Here is a 16,021-nt window from a genome sequence, read left to right as displayed (position 1 = left end):
GCAACATCGGGAGATCTGGACCAGAAGTTACACCTGAAAAATAACACTGGCACAGAAATGTAATTAGAAATATGCTTCGAAGCGATAAAATAGAATAATTATTTTTCAGACCAACCCGCCCATTTCTTAAAACCTTAAAGGCTTTGCCAGCACATTCCCTTTCTGTGCAAACTCCAAGTGTGTGTGTGTGTGTGTGTTAGTGTAGCGCCGACTGTCGGGATGCGTTGAGCGAGTAAACGGACCGAAGGGCGCAACGGCTGTTATGGAGTGTCATGTTTTATTTAATTTATCCCAAAAGCTGACGAAAAGGATTTAAACGTGATCAGACGGACACAAATTTACCGATTGAGTTCAGCTGAAGCAACAGGTGAGACAGAAGCGTTGTGACATGACAAACAGGTGGTCAAATGACAGGTGTGTGTTCAGGTGCGTTCACAGGCCACTGACACTAACACACACATTAAAATTAACGCTAAAATGGCTTTATTACTGAATAACTGATTCAATACAATGATATGTTCAGGTATTCTTGTATCGTTTTTATTTTTGTATGAGGGATGAAGTTGGAATGAACTCTGGTCTTTAGACAGGTTAGCATTATGCTAGTAAACAGGAAATAGAACATTTCGAATAATGCTTTTTTAACACGTTCCTACGTATTACCACGTTTTCGACATGGTACGATAGTGTTGCCATTTTTTTTTGTAACATAGTAGCCTACCATTCTTGCCCCTTTAAGTAGTAGCCTCATGTCAGTTCATGAATGTATGGTAAGCCTTCATTACCATGGTATATATATCAAAGTACCATGCTTTTGGCATAACCAAGCATTGGCTTGTAATGGTTGGTTATACTCATATTCATAGGTTTTCGATTACATTCAAAAGCAGTTATTGCAAATTCATAACGATTCACTTCGATTCGTAATGAAATAAGATAAGAATATAAATTAAAATAATTTTTAAATACTTTGTGTTATGTGTTTTAAGCAAGAAAAAGAAGGAAGGCGAATTACTGCCCCCACAAACAGTCATCTGAAAGGGAACATTCTATGTGGATACTTTGAATAGCCTATCTGTGCACTGTGCCAATCACATTTTCAGCTCAGCTTAACCAGAACAAATATAGGCCTACCACATTTCACTAGGAAATTCCATGATTTTTTTGGAAGGATTTATTTTATTTCCATTTTATTTATTTATTTATTTATTTTGGCCTGGAACCTGCAATAGGCTATTAGAAATGGGTTTTCCATTACAATGGGAACCCTGAGTCAGTAAACTAATCTAGATATCATAACAGCAGCACCATGAGAGTAACATTGATTCATCATCAGTGTTTATGTTGAAAGGATTTGTCAATGTAAGGTTTATGTTTAAGGTTTATATTAGGTCTCCTACATGACAAGAAATCTAACATGATCTTGCCTTTACTCATTTAGCAGACATTTTATACAGCAATGTATCATATTATTCAGCAATATGCGCTTGTCTTAGGCTTAGTGCCATGATACTGAAATTTTAGTTGTCCCATACCTATACCTACTTTGATACCAAAAAATGCTATTGAACAAATGCCTTTGAACTTTTTAAAGGTAGGCTAAATATTAGGCTAATGTATATAATTAATAAATTAACATTAGTAATAAATTAACATTAGTAAAGAGTACATGAAAAAAGACAAATGGATGGCAGTAATTGCACAAAGAAACAATTAAAAGCAATGGAACAAATAGTGCCTGCTAGAGCTGCATGATTCTGGATAAATTGAGAATCACAATTTTTTTTTTCTAAAATATTTAATTAACTTTTTTTTTTTAAATCGGTTTGATATGAATGTTTCAGTGACTCACTCATAAAGACTTCACTTGTTTAATTACTGGATGAATCAATGTTTTTGAACTTATGTTTGAATGAATGATTCAATGACAAATACATTTTTAACAGTCATTTGTCGCCACCTACTGGTCAAGTCAAGTCAAGTCAAGTTTATTTATATAGCGCTTTTCACAACACAGGTTGTATCAAAGCAGCTTCACAGTAATAAATTAGAACAATACATCAATGTTTGTTTCTAGTGGAACGTCTACGTTCGGTAATGCTGATCAATAGTATCGTTGATTGATTAATTCAATTAAATATCCCCAAATATCCCCAACTGAGCAAGCCAAAGGCAACAGTGGCAAGGAACCGAAAAACTCCATCAGGTGACCTAATGGAGAAAAAAAAACCTTGGGAGAACCCGGGCTCAGTCGGGGGCCAGTTCTCCTCTGGCGTTTATGAACTAGAGGTCGGATTTAACTGTAGGATTAAAAGTATTATATGAATGCCTGGCTGAAGAGATGCGTCTTTAATCTAGTTTTAAACTGGGAGAGTGAGTCTGAGCAACGAACAGTATCCGGAAGACTATTCCAGAGTTTTGGTGCTAAATGTGAAAATGCTCTCCCTCCTTTGGTGGATCTGGATATCCTAGGTATGACCAAAAGCCTCGAATTTAGTGATCTTAAAGAGCGCGATGGATTATAGGGCGATAGAAGATCGGTTAAATAGACTGGAGCTAAGCCGTTTAGGGCTTTATAAGTCAGTAGCAATACCTTGTAATTAATACGGGACTTTATAGGTAACCAATGTAGGGATGATAAAATCGGTGTTATATGATCATATTTTCTTGATCTAGTTAGAACTCTAGCGGCGGCATTTTGGACTAACTGTAGCTTGTTTATTAAGGATGCAGGACAACCGGCTAATAACGCATTACAGTAATCTAGTCTCGAGGTCATGAATGCATGAACTAACTTTTCTGCGTCAGAAACTGATAGCATATTACGTAGCTTAGCAATGTTTCTAAGGTGGAAAAAGGCTGTTCTTGTAACATATGAAATATGATTTTCAAAAGACAGGTTGCAGTCTAATATAACACCCAGGTCTTTTACTGTAGAGGATGAAGTAACAGGACATCCTACTATGTTAAAGTTGTATTGTGAGAGGTTTTGTGGGTGGTTTTTTGAACCGATAAGTAGTACCTCTGTCTTGTCTGGATTTAATAAAAGAAAATTATGCGTCATCCAATCTTTTATATCTTTAACACACTCTGTCAATTTGGATAATTTAGCGTTTTCATCTGGCCGTGATGAAATATAGATTTGAGTGTCATCAGCATAACAATGGAAACTAATTCCATGTTTCCTTATAATATTTCCAAGTGGCAGCATATATATTGAGAATAATAGAGGGCCTAACACAGATCCCTGCGGCACTCCATAGTTTACTGGAGTTATGATAGATTTTTCTCCATTTAAATAAACAAAATGGTAGCGGTCAGATAAATACGATCTAAACCAGCTTAATGCTTGTCCTTGAACACCAGTATAATTTTGTAGTCGATCTAAGAGTATTGTATGATCTATAGTATCGAACGCAGCACTAAGATCAAGTAAAACTAATATTGAGATACAGCCTTGGTCAGAAGCTAAAAGTAAATCATTTGTGATTTTAACGAGCGCAGTTTCAGTGCTATGATGCGGCCTGAATCCAGACTGAAACTTTTCATAGGTGTCATTTTCTTGTAAGAAAGAGCCCAGTTGAGCGGACACAACTTTTTCTAGTATTTTAGACATAAAAGGTAGATTTGAAATGGGTCTATAATTTACTAGATTATTCGGATCTAATTGTGGTTTCTTAATGAGAGGTTTTATAACTGCCAATTTAAATGTTCTTGGAACATGACCTAAAGATAAAGATGAGTTAATAATATTGAGGAGAGGCTCTTCCACTACAGGTAACACTTCTTTCAATAGTTTAGTTGGTATGGGATCTAATAAACATGTTGTTGTTTTAGAGGAAATGATAAATTTATTTAACTCTTTTTGTTCTATAGTTGAAAAGCACTGTAATTGTTCTTGCGGCGTGATAATTGAGGCTGAATTATAAGGCGCGATTGAGGATTGAACGTTTACAATTGTGGTTCTGATGTTTTCTATTTTCTCAGTGAAGAACTTCATGAAATCATTACTACTAAACTGTAATGGAATACTTTGTTCAGGAGACATCTGTTTATTTGTTAGTCTCGCCACGGTGTTAAATAAGAACTTAGGATTGTTATGGTTGTTTTCTATTAGTTTGCGAAGATGCTCAGCCCTGGCCGCTTTTAGGGCCTTTTTATAACGTGACATACTGTCTTTCCATGCGATTCTAAAGACCTCTAAGTTGGTTTGTTTCCATTTACGCTCTAAATTACGGGTTTCTCTCTTTAGAACACGCGTAGTACTGTTGTACCATGGTGCTTTACTTTTCTCTCTGACCTTTTTTAATCTAATGGGCGCAACAATATCCAATGATCCAGAGAGAATGGTGCTCATAGTGCTAGTTAATTCCTCAAGTTCATCTGTTTGTTTGGGTTCACTGAGCAGCTGAGACAGATCCGATAAGCTGTTTGAAAAATTATCTATGGTGGATGGAAGGATTGTTCTGCCTAATCGATAACGCGGCGCAGCATGATATATTACAGGAGTACGTAATATGCAAGTTACCATGTAATGGTCAGTGACATCGTCACTTTGTGGAATGATATCTATATCGGTTGGATCGGTTCCATGTGATATAATTAAATCGAGTGTATGATTAAATCGATGAGTCGGTCCGGTAATGTTTTGCTTGACCCCAAAGGAGTTTAATAAATCAGTAAACGCAGCCCCTAACGCATCATTTTGATTATCTACATGGATATTAAAGTCTCCAACAATTAATGCTTTATCGAAGTTAACTAATAGGTCTGAGAGAAAATCTGCAAACTCTTTTAGGAAATCAGCGTAAGGCCCAGGCGGTCTATATACGGTAGCCAAGGCTAGAGATAATAGGGATGTTTTTCTATCATCTAAGAGCGTAACATTTAGTACAAGTACTTCAAATGAAATAAACTTATAACCCGTTTTCTGAGTAACATTGAGAAAATCTCTATAGATTGTTGCAACACCGCCGCCACGACCATTCAGACGGGGCTCGTGCTTATAGGAGTATCCTGATGGAGTAGACTCATTTAAACCGAAATAATCATTTGGTTTAAGCCAGGTTTCAGTAAGGCAAAGTACATCGAAGCTATTATCTGTGACTATTTCATTTACAATAACTGCCTTAGGTGTGAGTGATCTAATGTTTAAAAGACCTAGCTTTAAAAATTGTTTTTGATTACCAATAGCAACATTTTCTGGTTTAATAACAATTAGATTTTTTCTAGATCCTGCAGTAGATTTATGATTTGATCTCACTAAACGAGGAATAGACACAGTTTCTATGCAATGTTCTACACTATTTATATCAGTTAAATTGGTGCAGCAGAGACTATGATTTGGACTTTTGTTTACTAGTCAAAAGGTATTTAACATTTTGGAGATGTTATCTGACAGAAGATCCGATCCGAATCTGTTTGGGTGTAAGCCATCAGCACGGTAAAGCCTAGGACGCTCCCAAAACAGATTCCAATTATTTACAAAGAGAAGTTTCTGCTCATTGCACCATGACATTAACCATTCATTAAGCGCAAATAATCTACTAAACTTTTCATGACCTAGTCGGTACGTGGGAAGCGGTCCTGACACAATAATCGTTATATCAGGCGATGTGCTGCGTACCGTATCGATCAGATTCCTGAAGTCTTTCTTCAAAACTTCCGTCTGGCGCAGTCTGATGTCGGCCCCTCCCGCGTGCAGGACAACGGTTCCGACGCGCTCGTTCAGAATCTCGGGAACGTGAGCAGCGACTTCGGAAACACGAGCACCAGGAAAGCAGTGACTATGCACCTTACTTTTATTTAACGTAACGTGTACGTGTCGAACGATGGAATCGCCGATGATCACAGCATCGCGTTCTGTTTCGCGAAGAGGGGAGAAGCGGTTTTGTGTGGATATCTCGAAAACCGGGAGGGTCGGAGAGAGTTTTCTTGGTCTAGACCTGACTCGCGACTTCCGCTGCGGAAAAATCCAGGCTTCGTGATGGCATGTTGGAGCCGGAGTGAACGAGACCATGGCTGATCGCGACCTCGACGTTCGGGACCGATGTTGAGGAACGCACGGAGTAGACGAGGTCGGAGTCAGCGGGTTAGTAACATTAATCTCTGATTTGTGTGCCTCGGCGCGCGATGTTTCGAGAGCCAAACGCCGGTCTATCAGCTCGGCTTTTCTTACTAAAAGGTCGTGGATCTGTTTCTCAACAGCTTCCAGCTCAGACTGCACCGCGTGCAGCTCAAATGTGTCCTCACCTGCACCAAAAGGTAGACTACTTACATTTGATATATTCGCCATTTTAACAGATGGACAGTAAGTTAAGTTAGCAACGACGCTACCAGTGGTGCTATCAATATTAATACTAATTTATGGCTTAAGTCTTGGATATAATCCGTCTTTTCAGTGGTACGGGTGTAGAGTAGACGCACGATAGGTGAAAAATGTTTGTTTGTAACTTAAATGAGTGCGGAGAAGACGCGTTCAGCCGTGATCCACGGACGTAACCTATAAGAGTATCCAGCGTTGGATCACAAGGCTTGAGACGCGTCTGCTCAACAATCCGCGTTATAACTATGAGGTGAGGAAAAGTAGAAAATGTTCGTTGTAAGTGAGTTTAAAGAGAAATCAAGAATTATAAATCAATCGATGGAGCTCCAAAGACAACAACGCGCTCAGACGCGACGCATGCGCATTCGAAACAGGAAAAGTTACTGGTGTAACGATGTAATTGATAGTCTTTATTTGAAGCATCAAGTTACTTTCAAAAGGCGATTTACTCTATTTTGATTGCTACTGTAGTCATCAGTGTTTATATCCAAACTATAAACTTTTACCCCAGCACTTTGGTGATAATTTGAATAACAGAAATAATGATACTATGTGGTTTAAAAGACTGATTTGAAACAACTGCTCTCTGGGTCAATGTTGGCTGTGATCGTACTTGTCAAAAGAATTAATATACAGTCGAATCGTTGTCATATGAGATTGTGTGGGTGTTTGAATCGAGATCACGATCTTTTGACTATTAATCGTGCAACTCTAGTGCCCGCCATCTTTATTCAAACAAGCAGTGTGAATAAGATTCAAGAGGTTTTTGTCTGCTCACACGCAGCCACACACAGTTGCATAGGCCTATATTGTATTGTATAGTTCCCTGAAATATATTGTCCAGTTTGTCCCAAATCAGCCCAGGGCTAAGTCTGGAAATCTTCTCTTCTAAGGCAGTTCTGATACTGTCTAAACTGTTTTGAGTCATTATCTTGCTGTACAATGAACCCTTGAGCAGCTAGTCTTGGAAAGTGCCTTTGTACCTGGTTGCAAAAGAAACACCAGGTGCTGCTCCCTCTCTGATAGATAGTGGGAGTGGGAGATAATATATACGCGTATGAGCGTGTTGAGATAGGGTGCAGTTCTAGTGGCAGCATGATTGAAGATCAGACATGCTGCTGTGTTCTGGATAATCTACAGAGGCACCTTGAAGGCTGTCCAACAGAGCATTACAGCAGGTCAGAGTTGAAATGAGAAGCACTTGGACATATTCAGTCGGGAATAGAGGTGGGACATAAAAAATGGATGTGCAAGATCAATGGGCCATCCTTACGCCTGTTTCACACATACTCAGTTTGCAGTGCATATTTCTCGTGCCCATGTTAACAGAACAGCATTCTGTTATAAATACACTTGCAGTACATTAATTCATCTGTTCAAATATATGATCTGTAAAGCTGTTTAAATCAGCATTTTTACAGTCAGAGTTGTTTTGGTTATGTTGTTATGCTGAGAGTTGAAAATTGAATAAAGTCACATTCACTATTTTAAGTGCCTACTATAACTATAATGATTTTTGCGCTCTTTTAAAAAAAGAAAATAATGGATACACAAGTTTTTGTGGCAATCAACATGACAATATGTCACAAGTTCTGTCGATTGAGCTTGTACTGAACCTAGAATATTTTTTAGCTGTTGAAAATATATGCTGTATGTGGGTGTTCATAATGCTGTTCTCAATAAAGTGACAGGCTGTGTTTGACATTGAATTCTTCCAAATATTTACTGCACGTACTATAGCCTATAATGTATACTACTTCCTGATGTTTTTAAAACGAATAGTATGTTTCAATGTGATGTAGTATGCAATGATAAATGTTTCAAACAATGTGCTACATTGTCACTTGACCTCAAATTGCTGGTATTGAGTCATCTCAATATTTTTTAATTCAGTTTTATGTTGAAATGTTTGTATTTTTAGCAGGCAGATCAAACTATTTAAAGAGATTAAAAATCATGGATGACAACACTTTCGGTTGATTAGCAAAAAGAAGTAAAAGCAGTAAGAAAGAACAAAGAATGTAGAATGTGTTCTATACTAATCTAGAAATATATTTTTTAATTACAACAGCTGTACTATTATCACTTATAGTGCACTTCTGTTATTGTCATTAAACTGTGATATTCCTATATCACGCTATCTCAGTGAGTGAGATCTGTATGGTCAGATGGCAAGTGTCTGGCATTAAAGCATGTGACATGCTTTTCGTTTGGCTCTTGCTGTGAATGAGTCTTTATACTGCTGTGCTGATCCTGTCCAGAACATTTGGATTAGGAGAACTTCTCACTCTTGCTGTTCCGCCTCTAAATCTGCTTAGTGCCTATGAATAATTAATCTCTTTTCTTGGTGATTTACTCTTGTATTAAAACTGGGCTAAAAAGGAGCTGGCTTATCACGTGCATACTTACTGTGCTTTTTTTTTTTGCTTTTTACATTTGTCAACAATACAACCTCTGAAAACTTTTTAAATTATGGCAACTACACCTGTAAAATGCTTCTTCTAGAGGAGCCTTGTTAAGTCACCCCCTTGAAGTGAGTGAACATTTTTATTATGCATTTGTTGTAGCTTTGTCTGGCTGTTATCAGCACCAACTTTTACCATCTCAGATTCACACCTTACAAACGTGGCAAGTCAAGAACGCAAACCTTGAAATAGGGTCCAAGGTGCAAGCCTTGAAGAATGAATATATATATTATAGCGCAGTCCGCCGGAAACCTCAGGACAAACAGAGAGACTAATATTAGCGTAGACGCCATTCTTCCTATGATGTAACGAGTACATCAGGATTTATGGGGAGTGTTCTCGGTTGAATTATAGAAGTGTATAATGTGTTATGTGTATGCTAGGTCAAAGAGATGTGTTTTTAGTCTAGATTTAAACTGACAGAGTGTGTGTTCCAGAGTTTTGGTGCTAAATAGGAAAAGGATCTACCGCCAGCAGTCGATTTTGATATTCTAGGTATTATCAACTGGCCGGAATTTTGAAATCGCAATAGACAGACGCAAAGGACTATAATGCATTAAAAGCTCGCTCAAGTACTGCGGAACTAAACCATTTAGTGCTTTGTAAGTGATCAGTAATATTTAAAAATGTATACAATGTTTAATAGGAGCCAATGCAGTGTTGATAGAACTGGGCTAATATGGTGGTCATACTTCCTGGTTCTAGTAAGAACTTGAGCTGCTTATTAGGCGTGTTTATTTATTAAGCGTGCAGGGCAACCACCCATAAGAGCATTACAATAATCTAGCCTTGATGTCATGAACGCATGAACTAATTGTTCCGCATTTGTCATTGAGAGCATATGACGTAATTTAGAATAGATATATTTTTAAGATGGAAGAATGCGGTTTTACAGATTCTAGACACGTGACTTTCAAAATGAAAGATTGGTATCAAAGAGCACACCCAGGTTCCTAACCGACGACAAAGGTTTGACAGAGCAGCCATCAAGTGTTAGACAGTATTTTAGGTTATTACTTGAGGAAGTTTTTTTGTCCAATAATTAGAATCTCTGTTTTTTAAGAGTTAAGTAGTAGGAAATTACTAGTCATCCAGTTTTTTATATCACCTATGCATTCCATTAATTTTGTGAATTGGTAGGTTTCGTCAGGGCGTGAAAGAATACAGCTGAGTATCATCAGCATAACAATGAAAACTAGTGCCATGCTTCCTAATGATATCTCCTAATGGTAGCATGTACAGAGTGAACAACAACGGTCCTAGTACTGAGCCTTATGGTACGCCTTACTGAACTTGTGATCAATAAGACATCTCTTCATTTACTGCTACAAACTGATAACGGTCAGATAAGTATGATTTAAACCATGCTAATATAATTCCACTAATGCCAACATAATTTTTGAGTCTATTTGAAAGAACGTTGTGGTCAATAGTATTAAATGCAGCAATAAGATCGAGTAACACTAATAGAGACATACAACCATGATCGGATGATTAGAGCAAATAATTTGTGACTCTAATGAGAGCGTTCTTAGTACTATGGTACGGTCTAAATCCTGACTGGAAATCCTTGCTGATTTCTTTCTAAAAAGAAAAACAGTTGTGAGGAAACTGCCTTTTCTAGTATCTTTGACAGAAAAGGTAGATTTGAGATTGGCCTGTAATTGACTCATTCTGTAGGATCAAGTTGCGTTTTTTTTAACAAGCGGTTTAATCATAGCCAGCTTAAAAGTTTTTGCACTTAACTATAGAACCAATTCTTAATGCACGTGTGAACGCCATCTGCGTTTCTCACAGGTTCGCATTTAAAGTCTGTGTAGAGAGAATGGTGTCGCCCTAGCGCCCCTAATTTAATAACAAATGATCGTTGCGACGGAAGCAAATCAATCAACTAACTTTAGCTGTAAAATAACTTTATTAAAGAACCGCTATAAAAGCCAAAACAATCTCTGTTACCTTAAATTATACGTTTATCTCTGTAAAGCTGCTTTGAAACAATCTACATTGTTAAAAGACCTATATAAAGATGACTTGACTTGATTTGGTACGTATCCTAATGACAAAGATGAATTAATGATATTAAGAAGAGGATCTATGACCCCTAGAAGGCATCTCTTTCAATAGCTTTGTCGTTAAAAGGTCTAGGCTAACATAGCCTACATATTGTCGATTTAGATGAATTAACGAGTTTAGAAAATTCTTCCTCTCCTATAGCAATGAATGAATCTAATTTTTCCTCTGGGAGACTACAATGCACAGTCTGATACGATACTGTAGTAGACGGTTGCATAGTTATAATTTTCTCCCTGATATTATCAATCTTGTAAGTTCATAAAGTCATTACTGCTGTGCTGCTTGGAAACTTCTTGAAGCTGAAGTTGAAGCTTTCTTTTTCGTTAATTTAGCCACTGTTTCAAATAAATACCTAGGGTTTTGTTCATTTTCTTCTAAAAGGGTTGAAAAATAAGCAGATCTAGCATCTATTTAAGGCCTCTCTGTGTGATTTGGTGGTGTTCTGTTCAGAATCCGGGCAGCAGCGTTCTGTTTAAGTTGAGCTATAGCTTGGATAATCGGGGCTGCTATTGCTGTGGGCCATCCTTAGTTGAAATCACAAAACGTTAGATTTTGGCATTAACAAGTGCATTACATGGTGCGTGTGAGACAGAGTGAACGCGGGTTTATGCAGATGTATTTGGAGGTTATATGTTTTGCTATTGGCCCTCAACATATATTTTTGACCGATCTGCTTCAAAATCATTCTCACTGTTTGGTGCTTATTGTTTTGCAAGAAGTGAGCTGTGGAAAGTTTGAAGAGAGTGTATACCTGACAAATTATTGTATTAAAAATAAATTGTCCAACTTATTTTTAATAGAAATGTCTAAAAGACAGAAAAGCATATTTCCATTTTTCATATTGTTGAGTAAAGCTAATGGTGTTTGTTGTGAACTTAGAATCGAAAGACCAGGAGACTTGGTTGTTTCTTCAGCAGGATTCTTTATTGAGAACACGAGCTGTCGGTAGCTGCAGTCACCAAGTCTGACATGAAATGTTCTCTTACAGTTTATATACATTTAGGGGCAGGAACCGAAAAAGACAGGTTTAGGAACCGGTTTTAGACAGAGCATTGCCCACCCTAATCCACTCAGCATATCTATTCAAACACTGAGACCCGAGTACAGGACTGGCTGGACTTTCTTGCTAAAACACAAACTCCAAGAGTTTCAGTAAAACAGGACTGACCAGAGTCGTTTGCTAGAAAACTCTGATAATCATAATTTATACCTAACCTTAACATGCTAAATTCAATGTAAACCTAAATGAAACATTTTAATAAATATGCTTTCCCACACTTGCCCCTTTGAGAGTCTAAAAAAAACTCTCACAAAATACAAATTTATGCACTTAAAAGTTAATTCATGTAACTTGTGTAAGTTACAGGCACATAGCAAGTTCAATCTTGTAACGTATGTAAGTTACAGGCACAAAGCATGATCTGTGTTGTTTATCTGAAATCGCATCTTGACACAGAAACAAACATACAATTAGGGTCCGTGAAGTTCTTACGGGTAATATTCTTTTATGGTTGGACCAGTCATTTTCTCGTGCGAGGCGTGAGTCATTTGTTGAATGAAACACTTGATACTGTGGAAGCATACATAGAACGCCAGTAGGAGAAATAACAGCAGCATTGCTATTTCTTTAATCCACAGCCAGGGTTTACCTATCAAGTTTCCGAACCATGAAGAATTGTCTTCAGTCATCTGGTGTAATTTTGTTGAAAGATCAAGAATGTCTTGTTGGATTTTGTTCAAATTCTCTGTTGGATCCATTAACCCGGTGCAGCACTCAGGGCCGATAATGGTGCAGGCTCCTCCTTGTGTTGCAAGAATGTAATCCAAGGCTACTCTGTTCTGTAAGATCATTATCTTGTGAGAAGCGAGAGCGTTCGTGATGTTGCCCAGGGCCAAAGCCGTATCATTGGCCAATTTCTGTACAGAATCCGACAGGCTTCTGACTTGATCGAGAGCCTGCATGACACCATACGATGGGATTAAGGCTCCAAGAGTTCTTGACCACCACGTTTGAACACAAGTGAGTCCTGGAATGCAGCCATCTTTGTTGGTAGAAGGAGCTGAATCATGTAACTGTGGAGAGCTTGGAGTGTAGTGTGTGTTTTCTCTGATAGCTGGCAGAACATAAACCAAGGTGCACCTGCCGTTGAATTGGCTGGGTAGGATGCTGTAGACAGAGGTTCCACATAGCCAAAAAGTGCCAGTTGGTGGAGGAATCATACACAACTGATTTATTGCAAAAAGTTTCGGTAGGGATTAGGGATGTCAATTTTCACAAATTCCCATGATCGATCGTCGTTTAAATTAAAGATCAATTAATCGATTAATCGTTAGCCTTAATACTGCGATATGCGTCAACTGCAGTGGCATATGGCCAACAGCATGACAGGGTCTGCAAATGCTAATGTTCCTCACCAAATCGACTATAATGGTTTTAAATAAAAGGGCTAGTAGGATTGTAAAATGTTTCGATGTGATTGATAATTAAATTAATTATTTAATAATCAAATATAACTACTAATACAACGCGTCACCAGCGCCGCCTCATATGCGCTAGAATGTGTGACTGTTGTGGACGCGCTCTTCCTGGAACAACTGCACGCGCTGAATGAATCTGCAACCGTTAAACTGGAGCACTTTGCTAGCACGTTATTTATCTAAAAGAAACGCATCCTATATGAGATTAATCAGATATATTTAAAATAAACAATATTACAAATTATATCTGCACAAAATGACGCAAATTCATGCACAAGTGAACTTGAACTAAGTTACGTGCCATTCATTCAGAACTACTCCTTTTGTGGACGCGCTCTTCCTGAAGCAACGCGACACGGCAACTAAACCCAAATAATTCACAATTTTTTATTACAATATTGTTCTCTTTATAATGTTATGTAATATTACAGTCCCAATAGTCATTATTAGTCGTGCACTGCCGTTTGAGCTGCGCGCGCTGAAGCTGACGCTTTACTACAGAGTTCTTTACCAAATGCATCCAATATGAGATAAATCAGATATAGATAGGCATACACAAAATAAACAGTATTACAACTTACATTTGAACAAAACAAAAGGCTGCGAATGCACACGCAAACTTACATGATGATGAAGGTGTAAAATGGTCCCAAACATAACTCCGGCGCGCTCGCTTTACATGTTTCGCGGTTGAGCAGCACGCCGCGAACCCGCATGAAGACCTGCTTAATCGATGATCGATAAGTTCTATCGATTAAATGTATTATCGACAATTAATCGATCGTCGATTAATCGTTGACATCCCTAGTAGGGATGGATTCCTGGAGAGACACTTGTTTAAATCATTTTCCCGTTTCATTTTTGTAGTAGTGACGTACACATGGGAATCATCTGTTCCTCTTTCAATCACAAAACTGCAACGTTCACGAGGAATTTCACCCAGTGGAGTCGATGCTGGAGCATAATTTTCTATGCACCAGTGGAACATCATTGGCAGGAGTAGATCTGTCATGATGGGAGTAGCTGAAGTTAGGTTGCAGGATGGTAGTCCAGGAATGCAACACTGAGAAACTGGAGGAATGGTTACATTGTGACATGTATCCTTGTTGAATAATCCACTGGTATGATGATCGAATAAGGTAAACGTGTCACATTTGGACAGAGGGTGTGCAACCCATGGGATTCCGGCTCCTACTGAAGGTGCATGTGGCATGCAAACGTTCTTTCCAGCAAACAAGGCATTTCTTGACATATTCATCAGCTCTAAGAATATGTTGTTTCTGGGGTCTACACTTTGCGCTATGTCCATGATGGTTAGTATTAAGGCAATCTTGATCATGTTGCTGGATGACTGAAGTTCCCGTAGATGAGTTTTCTGCGTTGTGTATTTTTTTTTTTTTTTTCTTCTGTGTTGGTTGTAGTCTCTGCAGTTGGTCTAGTTGTTTTCTGGAGGTTGGGTATATGCAGGTGTGTGGGTCAGTGTATATGGTTAAAAACAAACAAACAAAGAACAACTGCAACAGACCAGTATTCATTGTAAAGACTACAAACATTAGGGTTGTATCCTCTATTCAATCTGAGTCTGCTAATTGTGGTTCCTTCTTTCCCTATTTCTTAATTTATGAGACACCTAAAAGGAACAGTGAGGTGAGGATGGACTACATGGGGAAAAGCCTATGAGGTTGTCTTCACCCTGGATTGGCCCCCGACGCCTGTTGCGTCAGTTCTTTCCAGGGCCCTCACTGGTCCATGTGTCCTATCCTATCCCTGTAGGGGGAGGAACCACTTTGCAATGTGACACATGAGTCCAGGTTTTCCTTCCCTGACACAATACTGCAGCTGCTGTAATCAACATAACTTGATGTGGTCCTTGCCACTTAGGCTCTAATGGTTTGTTTTTGAATGACTTTATCATGACCCATTGACCTGGGACGATTGTGTGTCCACCTTCTGGTGGAGTCTGCCAACAAGACTCAACTCTCTCTTTGGCACTCTGTACTGCCTTTGTGAGGTTTTCACAGTAAGCAATCAGGGCATCTGAGGCAATGTGTACATCAGCATTTCTAAGATCAATCACACCTGGCATCTGCATTGGGCGTCCTGTAATAATTTCATGAGGGCTCAGTCCTACTGATCTGTTAGGTGACGCTCTCATACTACACAGTACTGCTGGCAGTGCTTCAACCCATGACACTCCTTCCTGATGCATTTTGCTTAGCCTGGTTTTGATTGTTCTGTTTGCCCTTTCAACCTGTCCTGATGCTTGTGGCCTGTAGGGGCAGTGCAGATTCCACTTAATCTTCAACATTTTAGACACTTCTTTAACTACCTGTCCTGTGAAGTGTGTACCTTGATCTGAGTCAATGCAATCTGGTAAACCCCATCTGGGAATGAAATCAGTGACAAGACATTTAGCAGTATGTGCAGCGGTAGCACGCCCTGTTGGATAAGTTTCTATCCATCTTGAGAACTTGTCTATTACTACCAAAACGTCAGTTTTTCCCTTACAACGAGGCAACGATATGTAATCAACTTGCAAATGACGAAATGGTCCTGGTGGAGCTGGGGTATGTGCTGCTGGTGTAATGGCTGCTGGTACATCATTATTCTTCTGACATGTAACACACCTTTTGGCTGTTTCTGTGCCTACATTTCTGAATTTTGGATTCCACCATTGATT

General features: G+C 38.6%; 1 protein-coding gene across 1 annotated transcript in view; it reads left to right on the top strand.

Moving 5' to 3' along the window:
* Nucleotides 1-16,021, top strand: part of ppp1r16a (protein phosphatase 1, regulatory subunit 16A) — a 43,398-nt gene continuing 27,377 nt past the window's right edge. The window contains exon 1 of the mRNA XM_081392133.1: nt 1-367. The gene's annotated coding sequence lies outside the window, so the exon portion shown is untranslated. The remainder of the gene's footprint in view (nt 368-16,021) is intronic.

The sequence above is a fragment of the Scardinius erythrophthalmus genome, assembly GCF_964197995.2.
Source record: "Scardinius erythrophthalmus genome assembly, chromosome: 18".
NCBI classification, from domain to species: domain Eukaryota; kingdom Metazoa; phylum Chordata; class Actinopteri; order Cypriniformes; family Leuciscidae; genus Scardinius; species Scardinius erythrophthalmus.
This window is presented reverse-complemented; position numbering and strand designations above follow the sequence as displayed.